This window comes from Humulus lupulus, chromosome 9 (assembly GCF_963169125.1).
Source record: "Humulus lupulus chromosome 9, drHumLupu1.1, whole genome shotgun sequence".
NCBI lineage: Eukaryota > Viridiplantae > Streptophyta > Magnoliopsida > Rosales > Cannabaceae > Humulus > Humulus lupulus.
The window spans coordinates 159,548,618-159,568,509 of record NC_084801.1 but is presented as its reverse complement, the minus strand read 5'-3'; the positions used below and the strand labels follow the sequence as shown (position 1 = coordinate 159,568,509).

General features: G+C 38.7%; 1 pseudogene; it reads left to right on the top strand.

Moving 5' to 3' along the window:
* The window catches only part of LOC133800228 (receptor-like cytosolic serine/threonine-protein kinase RBK2), a 38,747-nt pseudogene extending 19,284 nt beyond the window's left edge, over nt 1-19,463 (top strand).
* Nucleotides 19,464-19,892: the final 429 nt, after the last annotated feature.

Sequence of the window (19,892 nt, the reverse complement as noted above, 5' to 3'; positions counted from 1 at the left end):
CATGCATATAATCATTTAATGGCATAAAAAATTATGGCCCTCCCAACCTACAAATCCGACCATTAAACCACATTAGGGATTTTGGGGCATTACAAGGCCCTCACAGCTGAGCGGGCCGAGGATCAGATATGGACAGAGAACGTTGTTAGGCGTGATGCTTGGAGGATGGTGCTTCCTTTTTCTGTATCTAGTCAAGGCATTGGCCCTAGTGAGCAGAAGAGGAAGGCCCCAAACTCTTTCGTTCCTCCTAGCTCATATAGGAGGGCACGGGGTGCTTTCAGCGGCCGTCAGGGCGAGGGTGACAACTGGAGGAGTTTCCCAGTGTGTCCTTGATGCAGACGATGACATCAGGGATAGTGCAGGATCAGGGCCTACTCTATTTGTGGGAGTGTCAACCATTTGAAGAAGGACTGCCCACAAGCCAGGAAAGAGGAGCCGAAGCAAAGCAACAGTCTAGCTCCTGCTAGAGTATTCACCTTGACTCAGACTGAGGCTGAGGCTAGCCCCTCGATCATGACATGTCAGATTTCTATTGCGGGTTCTTCTTTTACTGCATTGATTGATTTGGGGGCTACTCATTCATTTTTGTCTGCTAGAGTGATATATCAACTATGTAGACCTAGTGATTTGTATGCTAGGGGATTTCAGACTCTGTTGCCGGCTAGGGAACTGGTAGTTTCTAGGAGATGGGTTAGAGCATTTCCAGTAGAGATAGACAGTAGAGAGTTATCTGTGGATCTGATTGAGTTGGCGATGGATGATTTCGATATGATCCTAGAGATGGATTGGTTATTGAAGTATGAGGCGACGATTGACTACAAGCGCAGGATGGTGACTTTTGAACCAGAAGGGGAGGTACCCTTTGTATTTGAAGGGACAATTAGTGGACCGCGAGTACCTATGATTTCAGAACTAAAGGCTAGAGATTTGATGCAGGAAGGATGCATAGGATTCCTAGAAAACATTATGGATACCTCAAGAGTTGTGTCAGTTGGACCGAGTAAGAGCAAATTGGTATGTGAGTTTCCAGATTTGTTTCCCGCAGACTTTCCAAAGTTGCCACACTGGGAGATTGAGTTTGTTATAGAGTTGGCGCCAGGGGCGGAGCCAATATCTAGGACACCTTATAGAATGGCTCCGATAGACTTGAAGGAGTTGAAGATTCAGTTGCAGGAGTCACTGGATTTAGGGTTCATCATATTGAGTTTCTCGCCATGGGGTGCTCCAATGTTGTTCGTCAAGAAGAAGGATGGATCTCTAAGGATGTTTATTGACTACAGGGAGCTGAACAAGTTGACTATTAAGAACAAGTACCCATTACCTAGGATCGATGACTTGTTTGACCAGATACAGGGGAAGACAATATTTTCTAAGATTGACCTTCGGTCAGGTTACCACCAGTTAAGGATTAAAGATGACATACCAAATACCACTTTCTGCACTAGATATGGACACTGTGAATTCCTGGTTATGTCCTTTGGATTTACCAACGCCCCATCAGCTTTCATGGATTTGATGAATATGGTTTTCAAGGACTATTTGGATAAGTTTGTGATTGTGTTCATTGACAACATATTGGTGTATTCTCAATCAGAGACAGAGCACGAGCATCATTTATGCCTGGTATTACAGGGGTTGAGAGAGCATAGGTTATATGTTAAGTTCAGCAAGTGCGAGTTTTGGCAACCGCAAGTTACATTTCTGGGCCATATTGTCAGTAAGGTGGGGATTTTGGTTGATCCAAGCAAGATTGAGGCAGTGAGAGATTGGCCTAGACCGAGCAGTGTACCAGAAGTTAGGAGCTTTCTGGGATTGGCAGGGTATTACCGGCGGTTCATTGATGGGTTCTTCAGAATAGCCACACTATTGACTGAATTGACACGAAAGAAGACTAAGTATGTGTGGATAGACAGGTGTGATAACAGCTTCAAGGAATTGAAGCGGCGACTGATCACCCCTCTAGTTTTGAGTCTACCGTCAGACAATGAGAAGTTTGTGGTTTATTGTGATGCTTCCAGACAGGGTTTGGGGTGTGTACTGATGCAAGCAAGAAAAGTGATAGCCTACACATCGAGACAGCTGAAGGAGTATGAGCAGAGATATCCCACGCATGATCTAGAGTTGGCAGCGGTGGTATTTGCACTTAAGGTTTGGAGACATTATCTATATGGTGAGAAGTGTGAAATATATACCGACCATAAGAGTTTGAAGTACTTTTTTACTCAGAGGGATCTGAATATGCGCTAGAGATGGTGGCTGGAACTGGTAAAGGATTATGATTGTGATATCCTATACCACCCTGGGAAGGATAATGTAGTGGCTGATGCATTGATTTGGAAGGGCCCAGGACAATTGTTCAGTTCGAGGCAGATATCTGGTAAATTAGCTGAGGAGATGACTAGAGCAAGTATAAAGTTAGTCATGGGTCGATTAGCCAACATCACTCCTCATTCTACACTCCTTGAGAGGATCAAGGAAGCGCAAGGGGATGATCCCTAATTGAAAGGGCACAGAAAGAGTGTCTTAGTCGGAGCAGCTAGGGACTTCTCTATTTTGGAGATGGGACTACTGAAGTACAAGGGTCGAATCTGCATTCTGATGGATTCAGATATCTAGTGAAAGATCTTGGATGAATCTCATACCACACCCTCTTCTTTACATCCAGGTATGACGAAGATGTACCAAGATTTGAGAACATTGTATTGGTGGTCGTGAATGAATAAGGACGTGGTGGACTATGTGGCCAAGTGCTTAACTTGTCTGGAGGTAAAGGATGAACATCAGAGGCTAGCATGGTTATTGCAGCCTCTAGGGATTCCAAAGTGGAAGTGGGAGGATATCACCATGGACTTCGTGGTTGGTTTGCCGAAGACCGTGGGACAACATGATTCAGTGTGGGTGATTGTGGATAGGTATACCAAATACGCCCACTTTTTGCCTGTGAGGATGACATATACTGTGGAGCAGTATGCTGAGTTGTATGTGAAGGAAATTGTTCGACTTCATGGGGCTCTGAGGTCGATAGTATCCGATAGGGACCCCACATTCACCTCCAAGTTTTGGGAGAGCCTGCAAAAGGCTTTGGGCACGCAGCTGTAGTTTAGTACCGCTTATCATCCTCAAACGGATGGACAATCTTAGAGGATGATTTAGATACTAAAGGATATGTTACGAGCCTATGTGATGGATTTTTGGGGATCTTGGAGTAAGTATCTACCTTTGATTGAGTTTTTGTACAACAACAGTTACTAGGCGACTATCGGAGAGGCTCTGTATGAGATGTTATATGGGAGGAAGTGCAAATCACCTATCCACTGGGATGAGACAGGTGAGAGGAGATACTTTGGTCCTGAGATGGTTCAGAGGACTAATGAGGCGATTGAAAAGATTAGAGCTTGAATGCTCACCTCCCAGAGTCACCAGAAGAGCTACTCGAATTTGAAACGCAGGATCATAGAGTTTCAAGTCGGTGACCATGTGGTTCTCAGGGTTTCTCCCTCGAGAGGAGTGAAACAGTTTGGTGTTCGGGGCAAGCTGAGCCCTAGGTTTGTTAGCCCTTTGAGATTCTGGAACGGGTTGGAGAGGTAGCTTACAGATTGAAGATGCCTCCAGCTCTATCAGGGGTTCATGATGTATTTAACGTGTCCATGCTCCGAAAGTATGTATTAGATTCTATACACATGCTAAGCTATGAGAACTTGGAGATGCACCAGGATTTGTCTTATGAAGAGAAGTCGGTCCAGATACTCGACAGGAAGGATAAAGTCTTGCGAAACAAGACCATCACCTTGGTGAAAGTGTTGTGGAGAAACAACAAGATAGAAGAGGCGACGTGAGAGTTTGATTCAGATATGCGGGATCGGTACCTGAGATATTCAGGTAATTTCGAGGATGAAATTTTTGTAAGGAAGGGATAGTTGTAGCGTCCCGAATTTGCTAATAAGGCTTGTGGCCTTGATTAGCGTGCCTGGAGGGAAATGATTGATTTATTGTATTAATATGTGAATATGATGAGTATGTGATTAGAAATGCATATTTAGGTGAATTAAATATGCATGTGGGGCCCATTTGGTTGTTAGGGGCATGTTTGTAATTTTAGGCAGCCGAGGGCCATAAATGCAATATTTGTGTATATTGTGATTGACACCACATGTGAGTGGTGATATATTTGTGATGCACGATCCGAGACAGTCCAAGGAAGCGGTTTAGCTAGAAAGTCACAGCGGGGTCAAATACTCGGCTCGGGAAGAGCCTAGGGGTATTTTGGGTATATAGTATGTGTTTGGAATTTATTGAGTAACAGGTAGTAGTTTGATAGTTATTGGACATATCGGGATTAAACAGGGATTTATAGGAATACTCGGGGACATAACGGGATTTGGCAAATGACTTAAATGTCCTTGGTGGCACTAAAGGGGTGAGGTTAGGCTTAGGGGAAATTTAGTCTTTTTGGAAAATAGATATACATTTAGAGGCTTGAGGAAAACACTAGAACTCAGAAGAAGGGCAAGATAAAACTCTCAAGTCTCTCTCCCATTCGGTCTATGCTCTACTCTTTGGTGCTTGAGAATTTTTAAGGAATTTGAGAGCCTTAAGCTGAAGAATTGAGGGACTTAGCTTGCTGTGTTTTAGGGAATTAGTTCAGGGGAGGAGATACCACAGAGGTAAGGGTTAATCTAACTTATTTTACTGGTTTGGCTATTGAATTCTTCTTGAAATATAAGCTTGCATGAGGATGGGTTTTAGAGATTGATCATGGCTATTTTCTGGTGTATGGGGTTGTTTATGGGCTTGTTGTGTTTGTTAGGGTATGTGTGTAAGGAATTCAGGTAAATTATGAGCTTAAGAGATGTTTGAATTATGAAAGTTGAGGTTTGAACTCGTGGAAAACGCAAGAAAAATGGAGGTTTTCTGATTTTAGGGGTGCGAGCCACGGCCCAAGGCTGGGCATGCCGCGACCCATGTGTGCGTGGAAGCCTGGGGAGGCCTCTGTTCTTGAGGTGTGCCGCGGCCATAGGCAAGGCATGTTGCGGCCCGTGTCTCCCAGCCAAGAGGCATTGTGGCTCTGTTTTGGGGCGCGTAGCGGCCATTAAGGGGTAGGGCCGCGACCCTAAGTCAATGTTTTGGTCTTTTGTTGGTTCTTGGTTTGGGAACCCAAAAGTTAGGGCTCAGGATGGATTTTATCACCCTGATTGATGGAATCCAAGGTCCTGGAGACTAGAATTACATTCCAAATCTAGTTAATGGATTTGAGATTGATGGATAGCTTTTGTCAATGCGTTGTGATTAGGATTTTAGCAAGGCTCAGACTAGAGGATTGTGCTCGGGATTGCAGTGCTCAGGAAGCTTGGGTCACAGGTAAGAAAATTGTTGTACCCGTAGAGCAAGGCGTGGCCCTATAGTTTTTATTGTAGGGCGTGGCCCTATGTGATTGAATTGTAGGGTGTAGCCCTATTGACTATGTTAGTATTTGTTAAGTATTTGTTGATTATATGCTATGTATTGCATATTTATGAATAAACGACGAAGGTCGGGAACAATGTAGGCCGAGAACGGTAGGAAGCCGGGTACGGCAAGGGGTCGGGAATGACGTTAAGCATGTGGAGTGCAAGGCTAAGTACAACAAGGGGCCGGACGAAGCGTTGAGCATGTGGAGTGCAAGCCGCTAGGGTGAGACCCTTCACGGATGCATGAGTCATCCTCACGGTGTAGACCGCGGACACAGGGCCTGGTAAAGCGCCTGGGATGACATGGCCGCTATGTCTTTAGCCTGTTGGCTACTTTGTTATATGTTGATTGATAGATATGCATATGTTAATTGTTTGTGTTGAGCTTTCTTGCTGGGCTTCGGCTCACGGGTGCTCTATGGTGTAGGTAAGGGCAAGGGAAAGGTCAACCAACCATGAGTACGTAGAGCGTGAAGCGACGTGTACATGTTCGGCCTGCTTGGCTATAATGCCCCAAAATCCCTAATAAGGTTTAGGACCTTGATTAGGAGGTCAGGAGGGCCATAATTGATTTATTATATTATTAAATGATTATATGCATGTTTATGTGAATTATATTATTATATGATGATAAATGCATGCATATGGGTCCACATTTTATTATATAGGCATTTTGGTAATTTGGCTCGTTGAGGGCGTGATTGTGTATTTTCATGCATGTTGGTGAATTTTGAATAAGACCACATTATAATGTGGATTTGTTCGAGCCATTCGACATGAGACAATCTTTGAATGTAAGTTATAGGTCTAGTCATAACGGGATTAATTTCGGGGATCAGGGTTAGTCTCGGGGTAATTTGAGGATTAGAACATTACCGGGAATTAAAGGGTAATGGGATGTGATTTATTAGCATTTGAGAATATTGAGAATAACGGGAATTGGAGGGCATTAATTATGATTAACGAGATAGGCGCGAAAGGATGGTTTTGCCCTTGGTGTCCTTAAGAGGATTTTAAATGACCTAGGGGCATTTTGGTCTTTTGACCTTAAGGATATATATCATTGAAAAGCTACAGAAAGCTTAAGAAAACAGAGCATCTTCTTCTCCTCAACAGATCACCATTTCTCTTCCATTTTCCCTTGAATTTTGAAGATCCTTTTGAGGAACCAAGCAAGGGAGTCAAGTCTTGATAAGCTAGGGTTGTGTTCCACCATTGAAGAGGGTGTAATTCTGAGCTTATGGTAAATTTTTAACCATAGAATCTCTTGTTCTTGCTTTGTTTCCATTTGATTTTCAGTTTGGTTCTTGAGTTGGAAAGTTGAGAATTCAATGGGGATTTTGGGAAAGGTTACTTGTGTTATGATGCCTAGGTCATGTGTAGATGGTTTTTGGGTTCAATTGGGGGTTTAAATGGAGTTTGGAAGCTTATTTTTCAAGTTGGGAAATGAGGAGTTGAAGGAGGGAAGAACCAGGGAAATTCTTACTGGTCCTAGCGCTACAGCGCCCAAAGGGTGGCGCTACAGCACTAGCCAGGGCAAATTTCCCCTGGTTGTAGCGCTGGGGTGCTAGGGGGCAGCGCTGTAGCGCTACCCTGTTTTCTCTGATGCATATTTTGGGCACTTTTGAGGGTTTTTTGCTCGGGGTTTCAATTCCTAAGGCTCAGGATGGAATCTACTCACCGTTTGGGTACAATTCGGGGTTCCGGGTGAGGTTTAGGTCAAGAACCTTTTTATTGTTGATTTTCATTAATGGAGATTGAAATTGGTTATGACTAGGTGATCGCTAAGGAATCAAAAGGACCGATCGTTCTCAAGGGTCGTTCAATTGTTATTTCTCGCTCAAACCAGAGGTAAGAAAACTGCACCCCTTATGTGACATGCATGGTTATTATTGAGGCATGTTGAGTGTTTAAATGTGGACATTTATTGCATATCAAATGCTTAGCAAATCTTGCTCACTTGTGAATGGCACTGACTTATTAGTCAGAATCGGCAATGGTGTCGGTATTAACTGTGAAGTTGTGACTTACTAGTCAAGTTCGACAATAGTACCGAGCACTGGTCGTATGGCATTGACTTATGAGTCAATGACAGTTTTAGCGTGTTTAACACAAACTGAAAAGATTAGATCTAATCGACATCAACATTTAATGACTCATCATGAGCATTAATGCTGGACCGACCTCAAGTTCGATGAAAACTAAAAGCGCTTGTCTAGTCTAACGGCTAGTTATTTAGAGCCAAAAGGCTAAGGTGACCAACACGTCACATGGCTAGGAGGGTATGGGACCTCAGAGATAGACTTATCAGTCATCTGACCGAGATAGACTTATCAATCATCTAACCAAGATAGACTTATTAGTCATCTGACCGAGATGGACTTATCAGTCATCTGACCGAGATAGACTTATCAGTCATCTGATCGAGATAGACTTATCAATCATCTATTTACAAAATGACTTATTAGTCAACTATTCAAAGAATGACTTATTAGTCATCTACCTCAGAACGGGAGACTTATTAGTCATCTACTCAGAGTGTAGGATTTCACAAACATTAATTTGTACCTGCTTGCATGCATGAGTAAGGTCACTACTGCTAGGCATGCATATTATGACTTAGTAACATGTTATTACTTGTTCATGAGCATATTGAGTTTTCTTGCTGGGCTTCAGCTCACGGGTGCTATGTGGTGCAAGTAAAGGCAAAAGAAAGCTGGACAATCTTTGAGTTGGAGAGCTTAGGTGACGATGTGTACATATGCGTCTGCTCGATCACCATGGTCGAGGGTTGAAAGAGGAACTAGGGTGAAACCCTATTTTGCCGTTTAGATCGGCAGGTTGTAAATATTTTCTTGTAATAGACCTTTAAATTATATTTTTGGGATCCCAATCTATACAGTAAACGTTTTAGTGAAACATTATATCTTAACCAAAAAATTTAATCCTAAACCGTTAATCATACTTAGTTACACAAATATGGCCAAATGACTCGGTTAGAGTTTAGCACTGTTCAAATTGCACACCGTAACGGTCCCTGGAGTTTAGGGCATTACACTGGCTACCACAGCTAGGGGTATTTTTGGGAAATGTGATGTATTAACCAGAATTTTATTGCCTAGTCGACCTTAGTTATATTTTGAGTTGTAAATATTTTCAAAGCACTGTTTTGGGATCCCAACTGTAAAACTTTCTGACATTTCAATGAATATCCAAATATTTTGTATTTAATGACCGGAAACGGGTTTTGTCTCAACTTAGCTACACTTTTAACCTAAACCTCGATTAGTGATAGGATAGATTTTAAATACTTTTTAGCCTTAGTTTTATTATTATTATTTTATATTTTTAGTTCTTTTTATGTGTGGTTGTTGTATATTTCAGGTTGTCATTTGTTAAATGGATATTTAAGAAATATTTCAAAATTTGTTTGAAAGATTATCTTCAATCAAGAGAAAAATAATAAAAAGATATTTATTTGAATTAATTGGACAAATAAAGGAGAATTCAAACTTAAATTGTTGGAAAAATCTGAGATATTTTGAATATAAGATAGTTTCGGTATTTTGACCATATCTCTCGACTCACTAATCCGATTTATGTGTTCTTGGTGGCTTTGGAAATCTTATTCAAAGATCTACGAAAGTTTGTTTCCCAAGAAAATTCAAATTCGGACGTTTACATGGTGATAGTTGACCTACAAGATTACACAAGCTAGAGTTACACGATTTGAAATTCAAATAAATATATTTTGGAGCATTATCAAGAAACAAATGGAAACATCTAGAAAACTCTTTTAACAACTTTATCACTATAAAAAGAATGCTTTAGACTATTTTAGATCTATCTATCTCTTTCTTCTTGACCTCTCTCTATTTCCTCTCTTTCTTCTCTTATTTCTTTTTCTATTCTTTTTCATGAACTAATTTTCTTATCTAGGGTTTAATGTAGTCACTTGGATTTCTATTTAATTTAATTATGATGTTCTATTGATTTTTCTTCTTTATTCTAACCTATATAATGCGTGTTTAATGCTAGTAAATACTTTATCAATATTTGCTTGATTTATGATTTTGATTCAAAATTTGAAAGATGAGAATTGAATATGCTATCATTATATAGACATAGGTTGCATATTGGACGAAAGTACATGGATGACTTGTGTAGTAATTAGGTTTCCATGCTTAATGCCTTCTATATGTTTAAGTTTATCACAGAGATGTAGAAAACCCGTATATAGTCTAAGATCTTATATCTTGAAAAAGAATAGGAATCGATTTATGTTAACCTGCTATTAGAATAGGAAGAAAGAAATTTAGAACTGATTAATAAAATTAGTAGAATGAAAAGTATATGAAATTAACACCCTAGTTCTTTTTAATATTGATTTCCATCTTTAGTTAATTTTGTTCATAATTATTTATAATTTTAAAATTAAAATTCATTCATCTAAACTTTGTTTTCCAAATAGAAATTAAAAGAACAATTGTTGCTAATTGGAAAATAGTCTTCGTGGGATCGATACTCTATTTGTCATCTTTATTGCTTGAATCGATTGCATGCACTTGCGGATCATATTTTCACGATCAAGTTTTTGGCGCCGTTGCCGAGGACTAAATTTCCAATATCAAAATTAATTGTTTTTTTTGTTCTAATTTGGTTTTTATATTTTATATTATTAATATCAACATAATTGATTTTTATTCTAACTTTGTTTTTTTATTTATTTATTATTTAATTTATGTTTCTTTTCTGTATTTGACTTGGGAGGTAAATAAAAAAATGTTTCATCAAGATTACATCGTGGGTTTTTCCCAACAACACAATGAGTCATTTTACTTCGCTTGGGGGATATTTAATGAATTGTCGGAGAGTTATCACAATTACTCAACGAGGTGTCTTACACTTTTCTTTAACAATGGGTTAGATGATGCAACAAGATGTTGGGTAAACTATGGAGCAGAGAACCTTTATTAAGAAGATGTCATGATGATATAATGGAGTTGTTGAATGATATGACAAATTTTGATTACCATTGGCATTGGGATCCTTCACTGTTAGGTTGGAGTCACCAATATCCTCCATTATTCCAAGATCCTAATATTATACCCCAACCATTCGAGCATGAAGAGCATCAACCAGAAATTGAAGAAGTACTGGCTTAATTAAAGAACAATTTAAATTTAATAGTACAAAATATGGAGTGGTTTAAGGACAATTACTCAAGCAATCAAGGTTATGAGAGTTATTCAAATACTATAGAAGTACCAATGGTTGAGGCATTAGAAGAGATTGAGTGTAAAGTTTATGAATAAGAGACTCTTGAAGTTATATTCACTCAAAATTTTACTAAGTTGGATACTTGCTTGGTAGATAATGATTATGGTGTGGTGAATGAAGTAAATTCCATCCATGATCATGAAGTTGTTGAAGAACAAATCACAAGCATGTTTATGGATAGCCGAATGGAGAGTGAAAAACAGTTAGAAAGGTTATATGAGGAATTCACAAATGAAGATGAGGAAAATATGACTTTGGAGGACGAGGAAGCATATGCAATCATTGATTTGAGTTCATCAATGGTACAATCATATATACCTCCAAAGGATCCATATTTTAAATTGATGACACCTTCACTATTCTACATCCTTTATGGGCTACCAAAGTTTTCTCCCCAAGCTCATCACTCAAAGTCTTGTGTTGTTGGACTGACGTAAAAATTAGATTCATATCTAGCCAAGCTTGAGGGCATTCACAATGACAACCTTCAAGACATCTTATATGATGCTTATTATGGGCCTCAACCACTTACTGATGCGCCGGCGAATAATTTTATATTTGCAACTTAAGGATGGATAGCAATGAGAGTCACTACAATGGAGCAATGCATTGGATTACAAGGAAGTTTTCTTTTCCTTTTCTTTTATTTATACATTGGGGACAATGTTTAGACTAAGTTTGGGGGAAGGGATTTGATTTTTATTGCTTTGCTCATTGTAGATATCTTAGTTTATTTAAGTTTAAGTTTTGTTAGGTTTATATTTATATTTATTTTTATGTTTTGTTTAGTTTTTGTTTAGAGTGTTAGTTGAATCAAGTTGACAATGATTAGCCAATGATAATATGATTGAATGATGTGTTGTATAAATTGAATGGAAATAAAGCTATAAAAATCAGTGTGCTTGGTTGAATAGTTCTTTCCATTTTTACTTTGTCCACTTAAATATTTGATAGCTTAATCATGATTTTTGATAAATTTTGTGTGATTGAATTTTATTTATGCTTGCTAAATTTTTAAAAAATTGAAATTGGTTTTATCTTAGAACTTGTTTGCTTGCTTTTTTAGACGAAATCCTAGATGATACATGCTTAGGAAGATGATTTAGGAAATTCTTTGGAACGTTTCAGCCTTTCAAGCCAACCTTGATGTATTAAATCATTAGTTACCCAATTTTGAGCCTAATTTGATTCTTTTTGTTTGACACTCATCTTGAGCTTATTTGAAACTTTATTATTTTTTCTGCCCATTGATATACCATGAGCATATCAAAAGTGAATGGGGATGGTTTGTAATGGGGTTTATATTTGGAAATTTGTGTCAATAGAAGAAGAAAAATTGAGAGAGAAAGAAAAAAAATATTGAAAATAAACTACACTCAAGTTTGGGGGAGAGTAGTATCATTAAGAAAAAAAAAGGAAAAAAAAAAGCATGTGTATGAATTATCTCTCAAAGCAAGAAAGATTGAGAAATTTGGGATTGTTTTGGGTTCATGAGTTTGCCATAAGATTAGTTTGTTTTGTTTGTATGCTTATGGTATATTTGAGCCTAAATGACTTGTTCATCTACCTTTACCTAAGCCGTTCAATTGTAAGCCATGAAAGTCCTATTGATTTTTGTGCATGTATTTCTACATTAGTGGAGATTAGTAAGTATAACAAGCTTATGGGATAATGATATTAATTTATTGTAATAAAAATATTTGGTGAGCATGAAATGATTCGAATATATTTTATTTATTAATCATGATTTGAGAGATTTTAGTTTTGTTTGGACTAAAGTGAATTGGAAGAATGTTGTGACTGAAATTCTGGATTATAAGTTGATTTTCCTGAAGATTATATAAGCATGTTATTCATAATATTTTGAGGCTTAAATTGTTGTTGTTGGCTTGATTCATTTGTGTTGGTTGTTTTAGATTTTTAGTTTGGTTTTTGTTTGTCTTTTGTGTTCTTTACTCTAGGGCGAATAAATGTTTAGTTTGGGGGAATTTGATAGGATAGATTTTTAATACTTTTTAGCCTTAGTTTTATTTAATTTTATTATTATTATTTTATATTTTTAGTTCTTTTTATGTGTGGTTGTTGTATTTTTTAGGTTGTGATTTATTAAATGGATATTTAATAAATATTTCAAAATTTATTTAAAATATTATCTTCAATCAAGAGAAAAATAATAAAAATATATTTATTTGAATTGATTGGAGAAATAAAAGAGAATTCAAACTTAAATTGTTGGAAAATCTGAGATATTTTGAATCTGAGACAGTTTTGGTATTTTGATCATATCTCTTGACTCACTTATCTGATTTAAGTGTTCTTGGTGGCGTTGAAAAGCTTATTCAAAGATCTATGAAAGCTTGTTTCACAAAAAAAAGTCAAATTTGGACGTTTACGTAGTAATATTTGACCTACAAGATTACACAAGCTAGAGTTACGGGATTTGAAATTCAAATAAAGATATTTTTGAACATTATCAAGAAACAAATGGAAACATTTAGAAAACTCTTTTAACAACCTTATCACTCTAAAAAGAATGCTTTAGACTATTTTAGATCTATCTCTCTCTTTCTTCTTGACCTCTCTCTATTTCCTCTCTTTCTTCTCTTACTTCTTTTTATAATTCTTTTTCATGAACCAATTTTCTTATCTAGGGTTTAATGTAGTCACTTGGATTTCTATTTAATTTAATTATGTTGTTCTATTGATTTTTCTTCTTTATTATAATCTATATAATGCGTGTTTAATGCTAGTAAATACTTGATCAATATTTGCTTGATTTATAATTTTGATTCAAAATTCGAAAAATGAGAATTGAATATGCTATCACTATATAGACATAGGTTTCATATTGGACGAAAGTACCTGTATGACTTGTGTAGTAATTAGGTTTCCATGCTTAATGCATTTCATATGTTTAAGTTAATCACAAAGATGTAGAAAACATGCATATAGGCTGAGATCTTATATCTTGAAAAAGAATAGGAATCAATTTTTGTTAACCTACTATTAGAATAGGAAGAAAGAAATTTAGAACTGATTAATAAAATTAGTAGAATGAAAAGATGATGAAATTAACACCCTAGTTCTTTTTAATATTGATATCCATCTTTAGTTAATTTTTTCATAATTATTTATAATTTTAAAATTAAAATCCATTCATCTAAACTTTGTTTGCCAAATAGAAATTAAAAGAACAATTGTTGGTAATTGGAAAATAGTCTTTGTAGGAACGATACTCTATTTATCATCTATATTACTTGAATCTATTGCGTGCACTTGCGTATCATATTTTCACGATCAATTAGTGAGTGATTAGCACACTTTAAACTCACTTAGTAACGGATCTAAGGAAGTAAGACGTTACAACAAAGCACCTGTGAGCTAAGGCTCAGCAAGAAAACTCAACATGTGCATAAACAGAAAATATAAACTTCCAGACACTTATCTAGCTTGCCCAAAAATAATAATAACCTACATATACTGCCGTTCAGTTACAAACAAGTGCTCATTGGACCAATTAGGGGCCCCTGCTCTAAATCGTTCGCCATAGAGCCAACCCCGGGGCCTATGCCCTAGCTACGTGACCATGGAGTCGCCTGGGGCCCTCGCCCTTAGCTCTGAGTAACTAGCCATAGAGCTAGCCCAACCCCTGTTTACAATGACCATATAGTCGGCCAAGATAATAATACGTTGCTAATTTAGGCCTAAGACTTTCGACCAGCGCGCAACGCGCTTTTGCCGTCCTTGACTAATATGTCAAGCCCTGATCCAGGAACACAGACCTCAATACAGAAACTGATATGGATAGGTATATCCCAACGAAATACGCACGTATGCATGTTAATCACATAAAATCATCTAATAATAATTCTCGCAATACTAATCATACCTATTTAACGGGGCCTCATGCCTTAACCACGGAATTCATACAACAATCATAAAGCACTTAAGCAAGTATCAACCAACATGTGAAGCAATAGCTTAAATATAAATGTCAATGGGGCCCAAGCCCTAGTCCTGATAATTGATAACAGTTGGGCCATGCCCTAATCACATATAAAATGTATTGGGTGTAGTTTTCTTACCTCAGGTTTGAGTAAAGCATAAATAAGAATGACCCTCGAGCATGATCCCGGTTCCGAGTCCTTAGCGATAACCTAGTGACAACCATAATATAGGATTCCATCAATAACCAACAAATAAAGGCTTCCGGATCGAGTCCTAGCCTCTGGGGCCTCATGTTCCACTAAACCGGGTAGCGGAATCGATCCCAAGCCCTAAGAAAAGGGTTCCCATTTTAAAAATCTTCCCAAGGCCAAAAATGTCCAGGCGGGCTGCGACCTGACCTTGAGGGTCGCAGTGCGCCCCTCATAGCCAAAAGCCTCCTCCTCTGTCAAACGGACGCGAGCTACGACTTGCCCTTGAGGGTTGTGGCGCGCCTCCCAAACAAAGACCTCCCAAGGCCCTGGGTTCGAGCCGAGTCGAAACCCCTCAAGAACAAGGTCACGACCTAGCCCTATGAGCCCAAATTTCTTACACTTTTCAGCAGCCAAAATCAATCCAAACTAACCCTATTTCACCCCAAAACCATAATTCAATCCCCACAATAGTTCTAACATCTTTCCAGCAACAAAACCCAACAAAAATCCAGTCTTAAAACCCATCAAAACACCAAACCAATTCTCAAGCTTAAAGGTTCAAGCACACTTCAAAACAGCCAAACAAAAAACAGATTTTCAATGGTAAAAATATGGTATAGATCTTACCTCAACTGATGATTAATATCACAAGTTGCAGTAGAACTAATTCCCTAAGTTTTAGGCTTCAATTCCCTGATTTCTAGCCAAAATCCTCCTTAACTTCTCAAAGAAACAAGCTTAGGAAAGCTTAGAGAGGGAGAGAGTGAGGAGAGCGAGAGAGTCGGCCAATGGCAGCTTCTAAGTGTTTTTATGTTTATTCTTTAGTTTCCTAAAGCTTAAGTAACTTAAGCTAATCCCGAGGCTCGGGGTACCAATAACATCCCCGAGGGCAAAATGGTCAAATTCCCCAATATTCTCTCATAAACTCACTAACCTCAAATTTATCTCCAATTATTCATTTCCATTACCCGATAACCCAATTAAATGCCCAATTCCCAAAATACCCCTCGACTCGCCCCGAGCCGGGTATTGGGTCCCGTTGTGACTTTCCCACTAACTTGCTCCCTAGGATCGCCTCGTGCCGAGTAACTCAAATAAACCCACATAATAATGTGGCCTCTCACATATATCACATAAATATACAATTATGCCCGCAACGGGCCACATTATCAGAATTTCCCTTCTAATAAGAAACGTGCCCACATGCATATTTAATATCTTTAAACATGCACAACTACTCATATTATCACATAATCCACGTAATTACAATTAAATAAAACAAATAAGCACATAATTCTGTATATTGTCATCCTGGCCCCCTAATCAAGGCCCTAAGCTTTATTAGGTAATTTTGGGACGTTACATTTTGGTCTTGCAAAGTGACTGCCAAAGCATTGGACTCATCACATCGTGACAAAATCTGAAGGCACCTTCGGGTTAGTAAACCTCATACTTCCTTCAATTTTCATCTTCCCTCAAAGATTTTGTAACGCCCTACTGCCTTAGAGCCGTTACTAAGTGAGTTTAAAAACGTGCTTTTAACTCGCTAATCGAGGTTTAAAATCAAATAGTGTAACTAAGCCACAAACAAAGAAAAGACTCGAGAAATAGTCGTTTCCATAGATAAATATAAAAATTTTACACTTGGGATCCCAAAATACAGTTTAGAAACATTTACAACATAAAAAATGTACTAAGTCGGCTAAACGACAAAATCTAAGTTCATTTACAAGCATCTCCCAAAATCCTCTGGCCGTGGCAGCCAGGCTGGCCAAACATGTACACGCCGCCTCACGCCTCCTGTACTCATGGTTAGTTGATCTTTTCCTTACCCTTACCTGCACCACAGAGAAACTGTGAGCCGAAGCCCAGCAAGAAAACCCACAAACAGATAACATATCCAACACATAATCAAGCATAAAAAGAGGCCACCAATGGCTAAACACATACGACCTAGCCGTCCCAGGCGTTTACCAAGCTCTGGGTTCGCGGACCATGTCGAAAGGATATCCCAGGTATCCTTCTAGGGACTCGCCCTGGCAACTCGCACTCCACGTGCTCAACGCTGCTCCCGGCCCCTTGTTGTTCTCAGCCTTGCACTCAACGTGCCTGACGCCGTTCCCGACCCCTCACCTTCCTCAGTCTGTACCGTTCCCGGCTCTTGCCGATCACTCACATAATATCATACATGATATAGCAACAAGTACAAAATTCTAGCATAAACAGATAAAGGGCTATGCCCTGCAATTCTAACAAGTTGGGCTCGGCCCTGCATATCAATTCCATTAAAACACACTGGGCTCAGCCCTGCACACAAGCTCTATGGGAACAGGGGTTTTCTTACCTGAGTTCCGAGCTTTCTGAGCACCGATGCCCCGAGCACAGTCCTCTAACGTGAGCCTCGCCGAAACCCTAGTCACAACACATTAACAATGTCCATCCATTAAATTCTAATCCAATAAATAACTTCGAGCCATAACCCTAACCTCTGGGTCCTTGAATTCTATCAATCCGGGTGACAAAATCCATCCCGAGCCTTACCCCTTGAGTTCCCAAGCCTAAAATACCCTAAAAACTCAAACTAGCACTAAGGGTCGCGGCCCCACCCACAAGAGTCGCGGCTAGCCTCGAAACAGAGGCTAGCACCTCACTGACCCCCACACGGGCCGCGGCGCGCCCACCAGGCACCGCGGCGCACATGAGCTTCTCGGCCTCCCATGGCCCCGCCCGCACGCGAGCTACAGCGCACCCCTCCTAGGGCCGCGTCGCTCTACACCGAACCCAGATTTTCACACCATTTTCTAAACCTTTCCTCAATCCAATTCATCCTAAAACTTGGCTAACATTCCTAGATATCCAGCACAATTATTCCAGCACTGAAACAACATCAGAACCTCATTAAAATATGCTCCAAAACTCAGCTAGAACACCCAAAGATAATTCAAGCTTAGCTAACATGCAATCCCCTAAAACCAGCAGAAATTTAAGACTAAACCTTAGTATTTAGAGCTTACCTTACAGAGCTTTGTCCCTGATTTTGATCCTCAATCCCCAAGTTTCAAGTTCCTAGAGTATCCCAGTTGAAATCCCTTTGATTCCTAGGCAATTCCTTTGAGTTTCTTCTTGAGTTTTGTCTTAGAGAGTGAGGGAGAGAGAGAAACAAGAACTATCTTCAGTAAGAAAGAGATATGGGTCGATTTCTCAAGTTTCTAAACACTTCCCTTTTTTTTTGTTTTATTTGACTTAAGTCCAAAGGGTTACCTCAAGGCTCGGGGTACCAAAACGTCCCTGAGGGCAAAAATGGTAAATTTCCCTAATATCCCCGTCTAGACATTCTATCCTCAAATACATCTCCAAATATTTATTTTCATGTCCTGATAACCCCATAACTCATCTAATACCCAAGTTACCCCTCGACTCGGCTCGAGTCCGAATCTCAACCCCGTTGTGACACGCCAACAAACCGCTCCCCAGGACTGTCTCGGATCGTGATGTACAGACATATCACATATATACAACATTTATCACACTTATGCCCCTAATATCCAGACGGGGCCCACATGCACATTTAACTCAATTAAACATGCATCATAATCATATATACAAATAAATTCACATATAAGCACATTAACCCACTTATTGCCCTCCAGGCACACTAATCAAGGTCCCTAAGCCTGATTAGCAAATTCAGGTCGTTACAGATTTTCTCTAGTCTTAGAAGTTTTGTATTTTGCAGATACATCTATCTTGCTCCTAAGTACTTACTCTATGACATAGTAGATGAGATAATAGATGTATTTGCCTATGTGGTGCTACTATTGGAATTAGTCCGTGGACGCTGAGCGCTAGATTATTCCAACCAGAGCCTTGTTCTTTGGGTATGTTATGTTGTGCATGCTATTGGCTGCATATCTTTACATGCAATGGCAAGCTAAAAGGATGTTTGTTATTGACCTTTTCCATTTTTCCTAGGTCAATTTTCTTTCAGAAAAATTCTCTGCTGAACAAAAATGAGCCAAGAGAGTTGGTTGATCCCTCTTTGGCTGATGACTACAACTCCCGGCAGGTGAATCTCGTGCTCTTGGCTGCTTCGTTATGCATACAACTATCGTCAATTTGGCGGTCGACTAAGAGACAGGTATGATATTTTCCTACAAATTCAACCTCAAGATATGACATGGTATACTTAACTTTAATGAAAAACCAATCTGAGAGGTAAAACACGTGTTTGACCTCTTCATGTGGGTTACAAATTTCTTGTGCAAGGTGATAAAAAGTGTGTGATATCATAACAACTAGATTTAACTAATAATAAAAAATTTGAAGTAGAACATGATTTTGATTGACTCTTTTAGTAACTTTAATCTCAAATAACTTATATCTCCTATAAATAAACATCAACTCTCTCTCTCTATATGGCAGCCACACAATAAGATACTTAACATGGTTTATATGAAATTGATTTGCATTGATACACGATTTGTAGGTTCTAGAGCATTTACACGGTGACTTCAGTTGCTTGAAGAACATGAAGAAAACCCGAATTTCATTTTTTCGAAAGGCATCTCGCAAAGTACTCACCAATGTAGAAGGCTGAAAAATACCAAGAGTAGGTCGACCTTTGATTGACCAATTCTTGAGACAATAAGGAGACATAATAATTAGTATACCATGGTCAATTTGACGATGGTATGTTGCTCAAGTTAAAAAAAATGTGCACACAATGTTAAAAATAAGAACAAGAGGGTGAAAAAGGCAAGTTTAGTTTGTGTACATAGACAACTAAAAGAAAGTTGTTGAAAGTTTTACAACCGAGTACAGGGTAACAAGTCTAGAGCCCAAATGAAAATAGAAGTTGTTGACCTAGATTCAATACCAAGACTCACAAATGCAACAAATCTGGAAAATTCTAAAATAAACCACAACTTTGTTGAAAGCAGATTCAACACAAAAACTCACAAATGCAACAAATCTGAAAAAAAAAAATGCAAACCAGAACATAATTCAAACAGTTAAAGTGGAAAGC